This window comes from Rattus norvegicus, chromosome 1 (genome assembly GCF_036323735.1).
Source record: "Rattus norvegicus strain BN/NHsdMcwi chromosome 1, GRCr8, whole genome shotgun sequence".
Lineage (NCBI taxonomy): Eukaryota > Metazoa > Chordata > Mammalia > Rodentia > Muridae > Rattus > Rattus norvegicus.
The window spans coordinates 50,268,291-50,288,838 of record NC_086019.1 but is presented as its reverse complement, the minus strand read 5'-3'; the positions used below and the strand labels follow the sequence as shown (position 1 = coordinate 50,288,838).

Sequence of the window (20,548 nt, the reverse complement as noted above, 5' to 3'; positions counted from 1 at the left end):
GGTAGAGGCACAACATGTTCCTGATGTGTAGCCCTGGCCCTCCAGGGACTGACATGACTTCTTTTCATTAACTACGTGCTATGCAGTGACACATCTGGCCATGCAGGTTACTGCACACTGTGTTGTCTGTAGTCCTGTTAGGGATGCCCCTGTTCTGACTCCAGATGCTGGGACATTACTTGGGTAGGAACTTTCTACTCCCTGATGCTCTTAGGGGATTGCTGATGTGTATTTGTCCTGTCACCCGACCAGTCATGCAGATGTGACACATGGCTTCAATAACTGACTTCTGCAATGTCTCTCTTATAGTTTGCTTATGATTTCCACAGCACATGTGACTACCCCCTTGCAGGTTCATCTGAGTAACATACGGCTTATCAGAAATGATCCCAAAGTGACTTCTCAGTAACATGCTGCACACTAAGGCTTCTCTGTTGAAGCTGGCTGTCCTAACCACATCCTAAGCTCTGGCTTTGTTTCTCTTTTCATGATCAAACTCACTGATGAGAAGCAATGCAAGGGAGGGAAGAGTTTATTTGGCTTTCAATTCCAGTAACAGTTCATCATTTTGGGGAAGTCAGAGTAGACGTTTGAATCAAGTACTGTCGCTCTGGTCAAGCAGAGAAACAAATGCAGGGAAGGTGCTTGCTGCTCACTTTCCAACAAACCAGAGGCACACTGGTTGGGATGGGCAATCTTCTGACTAGAATAGCTAGAATACCTACCCCACCACCTCAGCTTAGAAGAGGCCACTGAATCCAATTTCCATTACAGGATTGGTCTTGGTTTGATCAATGGGAAACCACAATACAACAAGCAAGCAGGGGTGTTTGAGCGAAGAGTCTGAAGTTCAAACCAGAAGCCACATCCCCATTCCTTGAATGGATCATTTCAGGACCCTGCATCAGGGCGCATGAATTTAATTAAAGTACTCAGGTGGCACAGAAAGGTGGATCTCTGGGAGTTCAAAGCCAACCTCATCTACAAAACGATTTTCAGGCTATATGGTGACACCCTGACTCAAAAACAAACAAACAAACAAAGCATTGATCAGAGAAAACTATACCCCGAAAGCAAAGACAATAAACATGGAAATTATGAAACTGTCGTTCACTCTGGAGCCCTTGATGACTGACTGGATTTCCCTGTTTAATAACAGTGTCAAATGCAATGTCTCAACGTCTTAGCCTTGGGTGTCTCACACTAAAGTAGAGCAAGCTGTCGACCTGGGTTCCTGTCCTCAGGTTGGTCCTCTGGTCTCACATTCTGTTTAGTGTTTTAATGAGAACTGTATCAAATAGTAACAAAATAGTAACAAAATTATGCTTCAGTTGCTGGAGAGATGGTTCACTGTTAACAACACTTGATGCTCTATCATGAGGACCAAACCTCAGATCCCATGCTCACCTGTAACTCAGTTCTGTGGTATCACACACCCTCTTGTGGCCGCTATGGATACCAGTGTGTGCGAGTGTGTGCACACACACACAATGTTAATTTAAATGAAGAAAACATATACATAATACAGTCCTCAAAGACACACGTCTTGTAGGAAATGGCCACTGTGAGGCTGGGTGTTCCATGGTGGCCTGTGGCTCTAAGTCAGCCGGCACAGTGATTCCTCAGCGGGACCACTGTCAGTATGGAGGGCTCCTTCATGCTCCCTTCAACACACAGTTCCCTCAGCGAACTGATTCCATTCAAAAGGTGCCTGACGTTCTCTAGGCAGATGTGAGAACACACACAACACGCATGCACGCACACGCACATGAACACACAGACGAGCCCGCACATGCACAGATACACACACACACACACACACACACACACACACACACACACACACCTATAATAGCAGCACTTTAGAAGCTCAGGAAGGGCAGCTATCTACATTAATGCTACCCTGGTCTATAGAGCAAGGCTCAGCCTCAAAACTAAAAGAATGCATGCTAAAAGTCCCTTAAGTCTGAACTGTTCGCACGTTCTGTTTAGTGTTTTAATGAGAACTGTAAGGGTGTGGCTCATCCTCTCTGAACACACATTGCCATCCCCATCCCAACCCCAGTGCACAGGGCTGCAACACCACGAGTCCCACCCACTCTCTCCAGGGTGTGTAACAAGGTCACTAGAATCATACAGACAGATGCTCCCAGAGGATGGCCCAAGGCAATGACTCCTCCATTGATGTTCACCTGTAGAGAAGAAGAGCTTTAAGTCTTAAGTCAGTCCTCTGAACACAGGCTAACAACTGTTTTATCTCACCCCACCCTACCCCCAGTGTTATGCTAGCAAACTATCCTTTCAAACTCAACTTTCACTGTAAAGCTTAGGAAGAAGCAATGCCTGTGTGACATCTGCTGCCTCCTGAGTTTCTAGACTGTTCCACTGATTCTGATGTGACCTAACACACTCAGTTCCTTGTTGTGAAAAGCTACAAAATCCCAACCGAAAATTAACTTGTGCTTGTTCATCTCTAGCCAAGGTGAGCAGTCATGGGGAATGACCTCATTTCTTATACTTCACAGCTCTAAACACGGACCGTGCAAGCTCATGGGCAAACACAGCTTCGGGTTGGTTACCTTCTCGGGGTTTAATCCAAGTTCTCTAGCTATTGCTGCAGACACTGCTGCAAAGGCTTCATTGATTTCAAATACGTCAACATCCTCCAGGGACCAGCCTGCCTTTGCAACCTACAGGGAGGTCAAACCATTCATTACTAAGAAAATTCTGCTTGAGTTGCTGGAGAGATGGTTCACTGTTAACAACACTTGATGCTCTATCATGAGGATCAGACCTCAGATCCCATGCTCACCTGTAACTCAGTTCTATGGTATCACACACCCTCTTGTGGCCTCCATGGGTACCAGGACGTACGTGTGTGTGCTCGAACAGACAATGTTAATTTAAATGAAGAAAAGTTATACATAATATACTTCTCAAAGACACACCTCCTGTAGGAAACTGCCAAGTATGAGGCTGGGTGTTCCATGGTGGCCTGTGGCTCTAAGGCAGCCTGCACAGTGATTCCTCATCAGGACCACTGTCACTATGGAGTGCTCCTTCATGTGCCCTTCAACACACAGTTCCCTCAGCGAAGTGATTCCATTCAAAAGGTGGGTGACGTTCTCAGGGCAGATGTGGGGACGCACACAACACGCATGCTTGCACATGCACACGTGCGTGCAAACACACACCCACACACACCTGCCTATAATAGCAGCCCTTTAGAAGTTCAGGTAGGGAAGTTTTCTACATTAAGGCTAGCCTGGGCGATAGAGCAAGCCTCAGCCTCAAAACCAAAAGAATGCATGCTAAAAGTCCCTTAGGTCTAACTGTTCCACTGCTATGTGCAGTTAATACAGCACACTGGATCTGACTTAGAAGGATCTGGAAGCTGCAGAGATGGCAGGCAGCACTAGCTGCTCTTCTAGGGACCCAGGTTTGGTTCCCTCACACTCACATGGAGGCTCCTAATACAGACCACAACTCCAGACCCAGGGGATCCGACACCTCCACTGACACACAGGGGATCGCAACATCTATGCAAACACAACACCTATGCACAGAAAATATGATGTAAAACAGCTGACATGGGGCTGACGAGATGGCTCAGTAGGTAAAGTGCAAATGTTCTGAGGTCAGCCCCAAACCCAACTAAAACAACAGCAGCAGCAACAAAAAGAACAGCATAGAGCATGGTGGTCAAGGGCTCTGCTGAAGCCTCACTTGCAGCTCTGGCACAGTGTCAGGCTCACACACTTTTCTTGACTGTGTGACATTTTAGGGGTATGTGGAGAATTATACATACTTTCCCGTGCATCAGGCTGGCCCTGCTCCTAACAATGCAAAGGCGGTCACACCCCTGGTCTAAAATCACTCAGGAAAACGTTCATAAGGAAGCTTTGACTTCAGCTACAGGAAGGAGGAGGGACAGAAAGAATCCTAGCACAGGGAACTCCAAAGCAATGTGTGGTGGTGGTGGTGGTGGTGGTGGTGGTGGTGGTGGTGGTGGTGGTGGTGGTGATAGGGTGTGGGAGAGCCAATAAATGTTCTGTTTCTAATGAAGCAGACCTTTCCTGGTCTATTGAAGAGTTACCTGCGGTCAAAACGTGTCCGCCTCGGACACCTCTTCTGGAGGCACCTTAGCCCTCTGCAGGTCTTCTTTGATGACAGTTGTCCCCAGGTCGTGGACAGGCAAGGTGAACAGGGCACCACTGAAGGAACCTACAATGGAATGGGGAAGAGGGAAGGCATCCTGAGGACCACGGAGCGGGTGGATGGGATCAGATGCAGTGTGGACTTTAAATCAGCGCTTTGCCAAGCCCACGGCTTCCCAGAGCCCGAGGTCAGACCACCAATACCTGCCACCACACGGTCAGAGATGAACAATCATGAATGCACGCGGGCAGTTGGCCGGGTTCTCTGCGCACCTGTAGGGTGCCTCCGGGACACTGACCTATGGAGGAACGAGCCGCCGAGACGGTGACCTCCGGGTCGGAACTTCTGTTCATCCTGCTACTCCACACGCGTCCTCACAGCTCTGGCTGTAGTTGAAGCAAACTTTGCAGAGTTGGAGCTGAGCAGGAGAGGAGCCTAAGGCCTCCCCTGCCTGGCCCAGCAAGGCCCTGCCCGCCCCTGCCGCCCCTGCCCGCTTCTGCCGGCCCCTGCGGGCCCCTGCCCGCCCCGCTCCGCCCCTCCCCGCCTCTGCCCGCCCCGCTCCGCCCCTGCCCGCTCGGCTCCGCCCCTGCCCGCCCCTCCCCCCTCCCCGCCCGTCTCCAACATTCCCGGCCCCTGCCAGCCCAAGCCCGCCCCTGCCGGCCCCTACCTGCTCCCTGCCCGCCCCTTCCAGTCCTCGCCTGCACCACCTGGCTACTCCTGGCCACTCCCCGCCCCTGCCCGCCCCTGGCCACCCCTGCCTGGCCCTCCCTGCCACTCCCTGCTACTCCTCCCCCCAAGGTTGGCCCTGCCAGCCACTGCCCTCCCCTTCAGCCAGTCCCCACTCCTCCCTGCTCCACTCCTCCAAGCTCCCTGCTTAGCAGCTCCCAGGACTCCCACTCTTCCTAGGGAGAGCAAGGCTGTGAACAGGGTGTCCACAGTCTGGGGGAAGAGGGGGTGCAGGGGTCTTACAATGTTGCATAGATAGTTTAGAGGTCCGGGATTGGGTGGGTCATGGAGGTTCCGGATATATAGATTACAAAGTGCACGATCACTGCGCAGAAGGCTGAGGTGTTGGGAGGAGACACAGGCTGTGGACTTTGAACGCTTCCTTGCAACACACCTGGACTCTCTCTTTGGACCCCCTCGTCGTCTGTTTTGGTGTATTTTCGAAGCAGAGAGGATGACTAAAAGTGTGCCTCAGAGTTAGCCGGGACTGGAATGCCCTGGCTAGTATTCCTGAACATGTCACAAGCCAGAAGGAGCAGGATACAGTGTCTGTCAGTTCTCAGGGACTTTGAGATTCCTGCAGGGCGCCGGGGACTGTCAGGGGACAACCCTGGGGAACGTGGGTGGAAGGAGATCTGAAGACCGTGTCCATGAAAGGACACTGAGGGCTACGGATCGCTGCTGTGTAAAACACCTGCGGCCAAAGTCACACCTTGTCTGCACTTCTAATTACCTCTGCCTTGCTAGAGATGGGTCCTCCCACAAACGGTTCACGTGATCCACAGGATGTGGGCATGCAAAAAGTCATTTCTGCAGAGGGCACACAACTACACTAAAGACTACTGGCTGTAGTGAGGCTGAGCTTTTTTTTTTTTTAATCTTTATTGACTTGAGTATTTCTTATTTACTTTCGAATGTTATTCCCTTTCCCGGTTTCTGTGCCAACATCCAACTAACACCTCCTCTCCCATTCTATATTGGTGTTCCCCTCCCCTTCCTCCCCCATTACTGCCCTCCCCCCAATAATCATGTTCACTGGGGGTTCAGTCTTGGCAGGACCAAGGGCTTCCCCTTCCACTGGTGCTCTTACTAGACTATTCATTGCTACCTGTGAGGTCAGAGTCCAGGGTCAGTCCATGTATAGTCTTTGGGTAGTGGATTAGTCCCTGGAAGCTCTGGTTGCTTGGCATTGTTGTTTATATGGGGTCTCGAGCCCCTTCAAGCTCTTCCAGTCCTTTCTCTGATTCCTTCAACGGGGATCCCGTTCTCAGTTCAGTGGTTTTCTGCTGGCATTCACCTATGTATTTGCTGTATTCTGGCTGTGTCTCTCAGGAGCGATCTACATCCGGTTCCTGTCGACCTTCTTTGCTTCATCCATCTTTTCTAGTTTGGAGGCTGTGTAAGTATGGGCCACATGTGGGGCAGACTCTGAATGGGTGTTCCTTCTGCCTCTGTTTTAAACTTTGCCTTCCTATTCCCTGAGAAGGGTATTCTTGTTCCCCTTTTAAAGAAGAAGTGAAGCATTCGCATTTTGGTCATCCCTCTTGAGTTTCATGTGTTCTGTGCATCTAGGGCAATTCAAGCATTTGGGCTAATAGCCACTTATCAGTGAGTGCATACCATGTGTGTTTTTCTGTGATTGGGTTACCTCACTCAGGATGATATTTTCCAGTTCCATCCATTTGCCTATGAACTTCATGAAGTCATTGTTTTTGATGACGCTGGGCTTTTTACCCCAGAGCTTGGCCACACACAAACACACACACACATACACACATATGTGTATATATACACACATATATATTATTTTTCCCAAAGGGAAAAAATCTTACCAAGCTTATTTCATGTATATGAATGTTTCTGCTTTTTCTTTGCCTGCATGCATGTATAAGCACCATGTGTGTTCCTAGTTCCCCAGGTAGGTCAGACAAAGGCACGGGATCCTTGGAATGGAGTTAGCGTGGTTTTGAGTCACCATGTGGAGGTTGGGAACTAACTTAGGTCCCAACAATTTAATTTTTTCTCTTCCTTTCTCTCTCTCTCTCTCTTTCAGACATGACTTCATAATGTAAGCCTTAGCTGACCTATATGTAAGTCACTATGTAGATCAGGGTGGCCTAGAACTGAAGAGACCCACTTGCTTCTCTTCCTTGAATGCTGGGATTAAACCTGGGCACGACCATGACAGGCTTTAGCCTTACACTGTCATTACATAGTTGCCTAACTCCAGACAAACTGCAAGTGTAACTTTTGAAAGCAGAAGAAATCTTGGGCATATACGATTATCTGAGTAAAACGGTGACCAAGAAGGGCTTTTTGCCAGGACTTCTTTGATGACAGTTGTCCCCAGGTCGTGGACAGGCACGGTGGACAGGGCACCATTGAAGGAGCCTATAATGGAATGGGGAAGAGGGAAGGCATCTGAAGCAAGAGCACCCTGAGGACCACAGAGGTGGAAGATGGGACCAGATGCAGTGTGGACTTTAAATCAGCGCTGTGCCAAGCCCAGGGCTGCCCAGAGCCTGAGTTCAGAACACCAATACCTTCCACCACACAGTGACAGATGAACCATCATGATTGCAAGCGCGCAGTTGGCCGGGTTCTCTGTGCACCTGTAGGGTGCCTCCGTGACACTGACCTTTTGTGGTTCGAGCAGCCGAGACGATGTTTACCCGGTCGGAACTTCTGTTCATCCTGCTACTCCACAGGCATCTGCACAGCTCTGGCTGTACTTGAAGTTAACTTTGCAGAGTTGGAGCTGAGCAGGAGAGGAGCCATAGGCAGCCCCTGCCCGCCTCTGCTGGCCCCCTGCCCGCCCCTGCCGTCCCCCTCCCGCCCCCGCCCCGCCCCCCGCCCCTCCCCGCCCGTGCCCGCCCCTTCCCGCCCATGTCCGTCCCTCCCCGCCCCTGCCTGGTCCTCTCTGCCCCACTCCGCTCGCTCCAAGCTCCTCCCCGCCCATCCCGCCCCTGCCCGCTCCTGCCAGCACCTCTCAGCCACTCCCTGCTACTCCCGCCCCTGGCCGCCCCTTCCCCCCACTGCCCTCCCCTCCTGGCCCTCGCCACACCTCCCCACTCCTCCCAGCTCCCTGCTTAGCAACTCCCAGGACTCCCACTCTTCCTAGGGAGAGTTAGGCTGTGAACAGGGTCCAGACTGGTGGGAGGGGGAGCGCGGGGTCTTAGGATGTTGCATAAATCATTTAGAGGTCCGGGGTTGGGTGGGTCCTGGAGGTTCCGGATGTGTAGATTACAAAGTGCACGATCAGCGCGCAGAAGGCTGAGGTGTTGGGAGAAGACACAGGCTGTGGACTTTGAACGCTTCCTTGCAACACACCTGGACTCTCTCTTTGGACCCCCTCGTCGTCTGTTTTGGTGTATTTTCGAAGCAGAGAGGATGACTAAAAGTGTGCCTCAGAGTTAGCCGGGACTAGAATGCTCTGGCTAGAATTCCTGAACATGTCACAAGCCAGAAGGAGCAGGATACAGTGTCTGTCAGTTCTCAGGGACTTTGAGATTCCTGCAGGGTGCCGGGGCACTGTCAGGGGACAACCCTGGGGAATGTGGGTGGAAGGAGATCTGAAGACCGTGTCCATGAAAGGACACTGAGGGCTACGGATCGCTGCTGTGTAAAACACCTGCGGCCAAAGTCAGACCCTCTGCACTTCTAATTACCTCTACCTTGCTAGAGATGGGTCCTCCCACAAACGGTTCACGTGATCCACAGGATGTGGGCATGCAAAAAGTTATTTCTGCAGAGGGCACACAACTACAGTAAAGACTACTGGCTGTGGTGACGCTGGGCTTTTTTTTTTTTTTTATCTTTATTGACTTGAGTATTTCTTATTTACATTTCGATTGTTATCCCCTTTCCTGGTTTCCGGGCCAACATCCTCCTAATCCTTCCCCCTCCCATTCTATATTGGTGTTCCCCTTCCCATCCTCCCCCGATTACCGCCCTCCCCCCAACAATCACGTTTACTGGGGGTTCGGTCTTAGCAGGACCAAGGGCTTCCCCTTCCACTGGTGCTCTTACTAGGCTATTCATTGCTACCTATGAGGTCAGAGCCCAGGGTCAGTCCATGTATAGTCTTTAGGTAGTGGCTTAGTCCCTGGAAGCTCTAGTTGCTTGGCATTGTTGTTCATATGGGGTCGTGAGCCCCTTCAAGCTCTTTCAGTCCTTTCTCTACTTCCTTCAACGGGGGTCCCCGTTCTCAGTTCAGTGGTTTTCTGCTGGCATTCGTCCATGTATTTGTTGTATTCTGCCTGTGTCTCTCATGAGAGATCTACATCCGGTTCCTGTCGGCCTGCACTTCTTTGCTTCATACATCTTATTTAATTCGATGGATGTATAAGTATGGTCCACATGTGGGGCATGCTCTGAATGGGTGTTCCTCTGACTTTGTTTTAAAGTTTGCCTCCCTATTCCCTGCCAAGGGTATTCTTGTTCCCCTTTCGAAGAAGGAGAGAACCATTCCCATTTTGGTCATCCCTCTTGAGTTTCATGTGTTCTGTGCACTTAGGGCAATTCAAGCATTTGGGCTAATATCCACTTATCAATGAGTGCATACCATGAGTGTTTTTCTTTGATTGGATTAACTCCCTCAGGATGATATTTTCCAGTTCCCTCCATTTGCCTATGAACTTCATAAAGGCATTGTTTTTTATGACGCTGGGCCTTTTACCCCAGAGCTTGGCCACACACAGATACATACACACACACACACACACACACAGACACACACACACACACATATATATATATATATGTATATATACATGCATATATATTATTATTCCGAAAGGGTAAAATCTTACCAAATTTATTTCATTTATATCAATGTTTCTGCTTTTTGTTTGCCTCCATGCATGTATGTGCACCATGTGTGTTCCTAGTTTCCCAGGTTGGTCAGAAAAAGGCACTGGATCCTCTTGCTTCTGTTCCTTGAATGCTGGGATTAAAGCTGGGCACCACCATGACAGGCTTTAGCCTTATACTGTCATTACATAGTTACCTAACTCCAGACAGAGTGCAAGTGTAACTTTTGAAAGCAGATGGAACCTTGGGTGTATACTATTACCTGAGAAAAAATGGGGACCAAGAAGGTCTTTATGCCAGGTGAGGTGCATACCAATTAAAGATGAAACATCCTTGGTCTCATTTGTCTTGTAATGTTCCATTTACATCTTCCTTTTGCAGACTCCCTCTGGCTATTCTCCCCACACCCCACTCCCTCCCTCACAGGCAGGCTGTAGGACTCCAGGGTTCTGAAAGGACAGCCATTCTGCTTTGCTTCTGCAGTTTCATGCCTTTCCACTTCCCCTCTCTGGCCACTCCTCAGTCCCCCTTGTGGGCTTACTCTGTCCCTTACCCAATTCTGCAGCAGCTCCCAGGGAAACATCATGTCTACCCCATCCCTTCAGTAACCACCCATCATGCTGACAACTCTGAAATCCTGCTTGTCTATGAGCAGGCTCATCCTCTCTATTTAAACTTCCTAGGACTGGAGTTCAATTCCCCCACCCAGCACTGGCTTACAACCACCTGTAATCTCTGGCTCCAGGAGCAGCCATTACCCTGGCTTTGTCAGGCACCTTATTCACATGGAGCCCACCCCACCATTTAAATAAAAAGGGGTCTGAGAGATCGCTCAGTAGTTGAGGACTAGTTTGTTGGGCCCTACCTTGGTGTTTCCCTCCCCCCTTGCTGAGCCTTTTAGCCTGATATAGCAAGAAGTTGTTCACACCCTTGAGAGCTGCTCTTAGCCCCTGATTTGGGCTGGGATTTCCATGGCCCCCTTCCTCCCCACCGTGCCTTCCAGCTTGTTGTGTAAGAAGTTGTTTATGCCCCTGATTGGGCCTGGGACTTTCTACCACACAGACTTTTCCTGTTTTCCTGGTTAGGGATTTTCACCTGCCTTCTTGTTTTCCATGACTTTTGCCTGTGGTATATAAGGAGATCAGTAAAGCGTTGGTGGCACTCTCTGAAAACGGGTGACCCGTGTACGTGTTTTCTTTCAACCCGCAGACCTATGCACGACATTCACACACTGGCAGCTCAGGCACCGACACAAGTTGTTTTTGTAGAGGACATGAGTCCAGTCCTAGCACCCACATGGTGGCTCACCAGTCTGTTCCAGGGGGTTCCATGCTCGCCTGTCGCCAATGTGCATATACAAACAGTGGAACACATCTTCACATGAATAAATCTTGGCCTATTTCTGGTAAATTTTTGTAGAACCGTATTGCATGTTCCTGAGGTAGAGGCACAACTTGTTCCTGATGTGTAGCCCTGGCCCCACAGGGACTGATAAGACTTCTTTTCATTAACTACGGGCTATGCAGTGACACATCTGTCTATGCAGGTTAGTGCACACTGTGTTGGCTGTTGTCCTGTTATGGATGACCCTGCTCTGACTCCAGATGCTGGGACATTACTTGGGTAGGAACTTTCTACTCCCTGATGCTCTTAGGGGATTGCTGATGTGTATTTGTCCTGTCACCCGACCAGTCATTCATATGTGATACATGGCTTCAATAACTGACTTCTGCAATCTCTATTATAGTTTGCTTATGATTTCCACAGCACATGTGACTACCCCCTTGCAGGTTCATCTGAGTAACATACGGCTTATCAGAAATGATCCCAAAGGGACCTCTCAGTAACATGCTGCAAACTAAGGCTTTTCTGTTGAAGCTGGCTGTCCTTACCACATCCTAAGCTCTGGCTTTGTTTCTCTTTTCATGATCAAACTCACTGATGAGAAGCAATGCAAGGTAGGGAAGAGGTTATTTGGCTTTCAATTCCAGTCACAGTTCATCATTTTGGGGAAGTCAAGGTAGACATTTGAAGCAAGTACCGTCTGTCTGGTCAAGCGGAGAAACAAATGCAGGGAAGGTGCTTGCTGCTCACTTTCCAACACCCAGAGGCACACTGGTTGGGACGGGCAATCTTCTGACTAGAATAGCTAGAATACCTACCCCACCACCTCAGCTTAGAAGAGGTCACTGAATCCAATTTCCATTACAGGATTGGTCTTGGTTTGATCAATGGGAAACCACAAGACAACAAGCAAGCAGGGGTGTTGACCGAAGAGCCTCAAGTTCAAAGCAGAAGCCACATCCCCATTCCTTGAATGGATGATCATTTTGGGGACCCTGCATAATGGCGCATGCGTTTAAATCGAGTACTCAGGTGGCACAGAAGTGTGGATCTCTGGGACTTCGAAACCTACATCATCTACAAAACGATTTTCAGGCTATATGATGAGACCCTGACTCAAAAACAAACAAACAAACAAACAAACAAATCAATGATCAGAGAAAATTATACCCAGGAAGCAATGACAATAAACATGGAAATTATGAAACTGTCGCTCACTCTGGAGCCCTTGATGACTGACTGAATTTCCCTTTTTTATTACAGTGTCAAGTGCAATGTCTCAACGTCTTAGCCTTGGGTGTCTCACACTAAAGTAGAGCAAGCTGTCCACCTGGGTGACTGGGTGACTGGGTCACTTTGGTCCTCTGGACTCACATTCTGTTTAGTGTTTTAATGAGAACTGTAAGGGTGGTGGCCCATCCTCTCTGAACACACATTGCCATCCCCATCCCACCCCCAGTGCACAGGGCTGCAACACCACGAGTCCCACCCACATTTTTGTTCACCTGTAGGGAAGAAGAGCTTTAAGTCTTAAGTCAGTCCTCTGAACACAGGCTCATACCTGTTTTATCTCACCCCACCCTACCCCCAATGTTATGCTAGCAAACTATCCTTTCAAACTCAACTTTCACTGTAAAACTTAGGAAGAAGCAATGCCTGTGTGACATCTGCTGCCTCCCCTGTTTGTAGAATGTTCCACTGATTCTGATGTGACCTAACACACTCAGTTCCTTGCTGTGAAAAGCAACAAAATCCCAACTGAAAATTAGCTTGTGCTTGTTCATCTCTAGCCAAGGTGAGCAGTCATGGGGAATGACCTCATTTCTTATACTTCACAGCTCTAAACATGGACCGTGCAAGCTCATGGGCAAACACAGCTTCACGTTGGTTACCTTCTCGGGGCTTAATCCAAGTTCTTTAGCTATGCTGCAGACACTGCTGCAAAGGCTTCATTGATTTCAAACACGTCAACATCCTCCAGGGACCAGCCTGCCTTTGCAACCTACAGGAAGAATTAACGGAGATCAAACCATTCATTACTAACAAAATTATGCTTCAGTTGCTGGAGAGATGGTTTACTGTTAACAACACTTGATGCTCTATCATGAGGACCAAACCTCAGATCCCATGCTCACCTGTAACTCAGTTCTATGGTATCACACACCCACTTGTGGCCTCCATGGGTACAAGTGTGTGCGAGTGTGTGCATGCACACAATGTTAATTTAAATGAAGAAAATATATACATAATAAACTCCTCAAAGACACACCTCTTGTAGGAAACTGCCACTGTGAGGCTAGGTGTTCCATGGTGGCCTGTGGCTCTAAGGCAGCCTGCACAGTGTTTCCTCAGCAGGACCACTGTCAGTATGGAGGGCTCCTTCATGCTCCCTTCAACACACAGTTCCCTCAGCGAACTGATTCCATTCAAAAGGTGGCTGACGTTCTCTAGGCAAATGTGGGGATGCACACAACAGGCATGCATGCACGCACACACACACACGCACACACACACACACACACACACACACACACCTATGTATAATAGCAACACTTTAGAAGCTCAGGTAGGGCAGCTGTCTACATTAAGGCTAGCCTGGGCTATAGAGCAAGCCTCAGCCTCAAAACCAAAAGAATGCATGCTAAAAGTCCCTTAGGTCTAACCGTTCCACTGCTATGTGCAGTTAATACAGCACACTGCATCTGACTTAGAAGGATCTGGAAGCTGCAGAGATGGCAGGCAGCACTAGCTGCTCTTCTAGGGACCCAGGTTTGGTTCCCTCACACTCACATGGAGGCTCCTAATACAGACCACAACTCCAGACCCAGGGGACCCGACACCTCCACTGACACACAGGGGATCGCAACATCTATGCAAACACAACACCTATGCACAGAAAATATGATGTAAAACAGCTGACATGGGGCTGCAGAGATGGCTCAGTAGGTAAAGTGCAAATGTTCTGAGGTCAGCCCCAACCCAACTAAAACAACAGCAGCAGCAACAAAAAGAACAGCACAGAGCATGGTGGTGCACCTATGACCACACTGAGGAAGGCTGGGAAGGGCAGACCTCTGGAGCCTGAGAAACTGCCTGTAACTCCACGTGCAGGGGACTTAAAACCCTCTTTTGGCCTTCACAGGCATCCTTACACATATGTGCATACATATACGTGCACTCACACTTGCACATGCGCCCATACACACACATAAACCAACACATACACACACATATATACACACACACACACTAAAGAAATAAATAAAAATGGGCAGTGACAGCTGAATCTCCGTCAATTCTAGGTCTACATGGCGAGTTCCAGGACAGCCAAGGCTGTACACTAAGATCCCATCTTCACAAAGAAACAAAAATATCTGAAAAAAAAAAGGCCCCTCTGAACCAAACCAAAGCACTGCTCGCTGACTGACACAGAAACATCATTTTTAAATGGATACTTTTTACTCCTTGTCTCTAAAGTCTCATGTTAATATCATAATATAAAATACCGTGACATTGTAAAAGTTCAAGGTCAATAAAAGTTGTAGTGTGTTGGAAGTCTAAAGTCTCTTTAACAGTCCAAAGCCACTTAACAGTGGATGCCTACAAAATAAAAATAAAAAGCAAATTTTATACTTAAATATTCTTGCTGGGTAGGGTGGCACAGGCCTTTAATCCCAGCAGAAAGAGACAGGAGGATTTCTGTGAATTCTGAGACTACAAGGGCCGTGTAAAGAGATTCTGTGTCAAAAAAACAATATTCTTTTTAAAAGTATTCTTATCCCAAGAGAAAGAACTTGGGCATTAAAAAATAATACTAAAATGAATTCACACTTAAGCAAAACTCAAAATCCAGCAGTACAAATTAAAAGTGGATAGTTTAGGGCCAGACAGCCTTCTGGTACACAAAATCCTTGGGCGGTCCACAGCCCTGCCATTCACTGCACACGATTTCTGCTTCCTTCAGACATTTGCGAATCTGCAGCTCCCATCGATGGTCATCCTACAGTCCCGGCATCTCCAATATCCTGGAGCCTCCATACCACCTGAGGCTTCCCCTTCAGCCTCTCAAGCCGTTCTGCGAAGACCCTGACCCTGCGACCAGGTGCCAAGCCTCGCGTGCTCTCCTTGATTCCCTTCAAAACTAGAACCAGATGACCCTCATAGATTGCCAATTTGGTTTGCAGCACAAGATGTGGCCTGGCCTCAGCTTTGTGACGTCTCTAGGCAGCCTTTCTTATTGTCCTAATGAACCGCAGAAAGTTTCATCTCTCAGTGGAGCAGTTAATGAAGCTGACTCTTCAGCCCCATCCTAAACAGCAAACAGAATCTCAGTCAGAATATCACAGGGGAACCCCAGGCCCAATTCATGGTAAACTCCTTCACCCCTCTCTGAAATCCCAGAAATCAGGCACCCACAGTCCACGGTTCCTATAGTATCACTGTTTTCCAAGCTTCCACTAAAATGGCCTTGGACGTGCTGTAATAGCAAGGTGTTTCCCAGCCTAAGGTCCCAAATTCTCTCACATTTCTCCTAGAACGACGTGGTCAGCTTTTGCATAGCAACAAACCTGTTCCTGATACCAACTTCTGTTCCAGTCAACAAGCTCTCTGATGCAGTGATAATGTGCCTGAAGGATTTAGGGAAGAAAATGCTTATGGGCTTTATGTATCTGACTGTAGTCGTTATTTTTTAATCCATCTCTGTTTTTGCTAGGGTTTCTATTGCTGTGGTGAGACACCATGACCAAAAACAACCAAGTTGGGGAGGAAAGGGCTTGTTTGGCTTACACTTCCACTTGGCTGTACATCACCAAGGGAGTCAGGACAGGAACTCACACACGGACTGCGGTTAGCGACCTCTGAGTTTCCTTGTTCCTTTAGTAGCTGGAGATGGTAGGATCCACATAGCCTGGGGTTAAGGGACGCAATGAGAGGAAAGTGCCTGGCAAGATGCTTTATAAGACTGTAAAGGGCACACTTAACGGGTCTTCAGTGAACACTCTCACGTCCTGTCATGACTACGTGAGCAGTTCCACAGAAGCCAGGGAGATGTGGAAAAAGTAACAGAGTGACACCAGGTTTGATGGTGAATGTCCACAATCCCAGCACTTGGGCAGCAGAGGCAGAGCACTGAGAGCTTAAAAGGCTATCATCCACGTTACTCATTAACCTTCGATTCTACGTCAACAACAACAACAACAAAATCCGATGCTGGAGAGACAATTCCCTGGGTGAGGAAGGAGGACGGCACTGCCACTGAGCAGGTGACCTGAGTTCAGTTCCTGGGACACGTACTGTGTATTGTTGGGGGGCGAGGGGTGGAGTGGGAAATGGGATGGTGGGAGGGGAGAACCAACTCCCACAACTTGTCCTTCAACTCCCATACACGCTTTGTAGCATCCCTCAAATTAAATAAATAGGGCTGGAGAGATGGCTCAGTGGTTAAGAGCCCTGTCTGCTCATCCAGAGGTCCTGAGTTCAATTCCCAGCAGTCACATGGTGGCTCACAACCATCTGTAGTGGAATCTGATGCCCTCTTCTGGTGAGTCTGAAGACAGCGACAGTGTACTCCCATATATAAAAGTAAATAAATCTTAAATAGATTAGGAAATGTAATTTAAATATTCTAACAAGAAAAATATCAAAAAAAACTCCAAGACTGAAAACAACTCGAGAAAATACAGGTTAACTAAGAACTCACCTTCTCAAAATCAGCAATGATCCAAAACACAAAACTTCTTTTTCTCACAGGGGTGGGGATTAAACTCAAGCTTTGTGCGTGCTGAGAAAGCTCTCTACAGTGTCACCGCCAGCCTCTCTCTCCCTCCTCTGTCCTTTTCTTTTCTTCTATAACAAAGAGGCTGGCTAGCTCAGGCTGGCCTCAATCTCATAAGGCTCACTTCTCAGACTGCAGAGTGCTGCTGGGGTTACAGCCATGGACCTCCAGTCTGGGAGATATGGAACTTTCTGGATGCTAAAATGATGCCACTGTGGACCTCCTGTGTCAGATATTATTCAAAGTGCAGATGTGTAACAAGGTTAGGTGAATGTTAAAGACTGCCTAGCCCCTTCACATGAGACAGACACGACTTATTTCATGTACAAAATCATACATATTTTGTATCATGTTCAGCCTACATATGTAAGGTGAAATTTACTAAATGAAATTTCTGTACAGAACTGGGTTCCAGCCAATTAATGCATCATATATATATATATACATGTATATGTACATATATATATATTATTTCAATTATATCCAACCAACATATACTTAAGATTTAATATATTGAAATAAAAGTATGTTGGGGGTTATAAATTCTGAAATAAGAACCTTTCCAAATATAGAACATTCAGAGGCTTGAAGAGTTGGTCAGTGGTTAGGAGCGCTGGCTGTTCTTGGGGTTTGATTCCCAGCACCCGCACAGCAGCTCACAACAACAACCATCTGTAACTCCAGTTCCAGGAAACCCAATGTCCTCTCCAGCTTTTGCCAGCACCAGGCCGGCAAGTGGTAAATGCAAGACATATGTGCGGGCAAAACACCCATCTAAAACATACAGGATGTCCAACTGACACGCATACAAATGGCACAGAAGAAGAGCAGAAGTTGGTATTGAATGTTAACAACTTTCTCTACAGTTGATTCAAATGTGAGCTGAGAGAGCAGAGGGCAGGGCAAGAGAGTGAACTCATGACCACATGCACGCTAACCACACACTTCACCCCTGAGCTACACACCCAGGTCCCAAATCGATTATCAACAGGAACTGACCACAGTAGTCACTGGTCCACAAACCCAGCAGGAATCAGAGGTAAGATGAAGCATTCTTCCTCCAGAGAGTCCCCCAGGAGTGAGGGACAGCCTATCTCATGACAAGTGGACAAGGGCTCTGCTGCAGCCTCACTTGCAGCTCTGGCACAGTGTCAGGCCCACACACTTTTCTTGACTGTGTGACATTTTAGGGGTATGTGGAGAATTATGCATACTTTTCTGTGCATCAGCCTGGCCCTGCTCCTAACAATGCAGAGGCAGTCACACCCCTGGTCTAAAATCACTCAGGGAAAACGTTCATAAGGAAGCTTTGACTTCAGCTACAGGAAGGAGGAGGGACAGAAAGAATCCGAGCAGAGAGAACTCCAAAGCAATGTGTGGTGGTGGTGGAGGTGGTGGTGATAGGGTGTGGGAGAGCCAATAAATGTTCTGTTTCTAATGAAGCTGACCTTTCCTGGCCTATTGAAGAGTTACCTGCGGTCAAAACGTGTCCGCCTCAAACACCTCTTCAGTAGCCACCTTGGCCCTCTGCAGAACTTCTTTGATGACAGTTGTCCCCAGGTCGTGGACAGGCACGGTGAACAGGGCACCACTGAAGGAACCTATAATGGAATGGGGAATAGGGAAGGCATCCTGAGGAGCACGGAGCGGGTGGATGGGACAAGATGCAGTGTGGACTTTAAATCAGCGCTTTGCCAAGCCCACGGCTTCCCAGAGCCCGAGGTCAGACCACCAATACCTGCCACCACACGGTCAGAGATGAACGATCATGAATGCACGCGGGCAGTTGGCCGGGTTCTCTGCGCACCTGTAGGGTGCCTCGGGGACACTGACCTATGGAGGAACGAGCCGCCGAGACGGTGACCTCCGGGTCGGAACTTCTGTTCATCCTGCTACTCCACACGCGTCTGCACAGCTCTGGCTGCAGTTGAAGCAAACTTTGCAGAGTTGGAGCTGAGCAGGAGAGGAGCCTAAGGCCTCCCCTACCTGGCCCAGCAAGGCCCTGCCCGCCCCTGCCCGCCCCGCTCCGCCGCTGCCCGCCCCGCTCCGCCCCTGCCCGCCCCGCTCCGCCCCTGCCCGCCCCGCTCCGCCCCTGCCCGCCCCGCTCCGCCCCTGCCCCCCCCCCTCGGTCCCTCCCTGGCCCTCCCCACCCCTCTCCGCCCCTCTTCAACATTCCTCGCCCCTGCCAGCCCAAGCCCGCCCCTGCTGGCCCCTGCCTGCTCCCTGCTCGCCCCTTCCAGTCCTTGCCTGCACCACCTGGCTACTCCTGGCCACTCCCCGCCCCTGCCCGCCCCTGGCCACCCCTGCCTGGCCCGACCTGCCACTCCCTGCTACTCCTCGCCACTGGTTGGCCCTGCCAGCCACTGCCCTCCCCTTCCGCCCGTCCCCACTCCTCCCTGCTCCACTCCTCCAAGCTCCCTGCTTAGCAGCTCCCAGGACTCCCATTCTTCCTAAGGAGACCAAGGCTGTGAACAGGGCCACAGTCCCCAGTCTTGGGGGCAGGGGGAACGCGGGGTCTTAGGATGTGGCATATGTAGTTTCCAGGTCTGGAGTGGGGTAGGGTCCTGGACTTTCCGGATGTGTAGATTACAAAGGGCAGGATCAGCGCGCAGAAGGCTGAGGTGTTGGGAGGAGACACAGGCTGTGGACTTTGAACGCTTCCTTGCAACACACCTGGACTCTTTCTTTGGACCCCCTCGTCGTCTGTTTTGGTGTATTTTCGAAGCAGAGAGGATGACTAAAAGTGTACCTCAGAGTTAGCCGGGACTGGAATGCCCTGGCTAGAATTCCTGAACATGTCACAAGCCAGGAGGAGCAGGATGCAGTGTCTGTCAGTTCTCAGGGACTTTGAGATTCCTGCAGGGTGCCGGGGCACTGTCAGGGGACAACCCTGGGGAACTTGGGTGGAAGGAGATCTGAAGACCGAGTCCATGAAAGGACACTGAGGGCTACGGATCGCTGCTGTGTAAAACACCTGCGGCCAAAGTCACACCTTGTCTGCACTTCTAATTACCTCTACCTTGCTAGAGATGGGTCCTCCCACAAACGGTTCACGTGATCCACAGGATGTGGGCAAGCAAAAAGTTATTTCTGCAGAGGGCACACAACTACAATAAAGACTACTGGCTGTGGTGACGCTGGGCTTCTTGCCCCAGAGCTTGGCAACACGCAGACACACACACACACACACACACACACACACACACACACACACACACATCCATGTGTATATATACATGCCTTTATATTATTTTTCCCAAAGGGAAAAAACTTACCAAATTTTTTCATGTATATCAATATTTCGGGTTTTTCTTTGAATGCATGTATGTATGTGCACCATGTGTGTTCCTAGCTCCCCAGGTAGGTCAGACAAAGGCACTGGATCCTTGGAATGAAGTTAGGGTGGTTTTGAGTCACCATGTGGAGGCTGGGAACTAACCTAGGTCACAATAATTGATTTTTTTTCTCTTCCTCTCTCTCTCTCTCTCTCTCTCTCTCTCTCTCTCTCTCTCTCTCTCTCCCTCCCTCCCTCCCTCCCTCCCTCCCTCCCTGTCAACCATGACTTCATAATGTAACCCTTAGCTGACCTATATATAAGTCACTATGTAGGTCAGGTTGGCCTGGAATTTAAGAGACCCACTTGCTTCTATTCCTTGAATGCTGGGATTAAAGCTGGGCACCACCATGACAGGCTTTAGCCTTACACTGTCATTACAAAATTGCCTAACTCCA

The 20,548-nt window shown here is 49.1% G+C and overlaps 1 long non-coding RNA gene across 2 annotated transcripts; it reads right to left on the bottom strand.

Annotated features, from left to right (window-relative positions):
- Positions 1-514: 514 nt before the first annotated feature.
- Positions 515-4,692, bottom strand: LOC134482682 (uncharacterized). Of its 2 annotated transcripts, none has more exons than XR_010059092.1 (4): positions 4,362-4,692; positions 4,097-4,224; positions 2,580-2,690; positions 515-2,192 (listed from the first exon to the last, which is right to left on the bottom strand). It is a non-coding gene; the product is annotated as an uncharacterized LOC134482682 (long non-coding RNA). The 2 variants fall into 2 exon arrangements; XR_010059093.1 differs by having other exon boundaries at positions 4,457-4,690.
- Between the last annotated feature and the right edge of the window lie 15,856 nt (positions 4,693-20,548).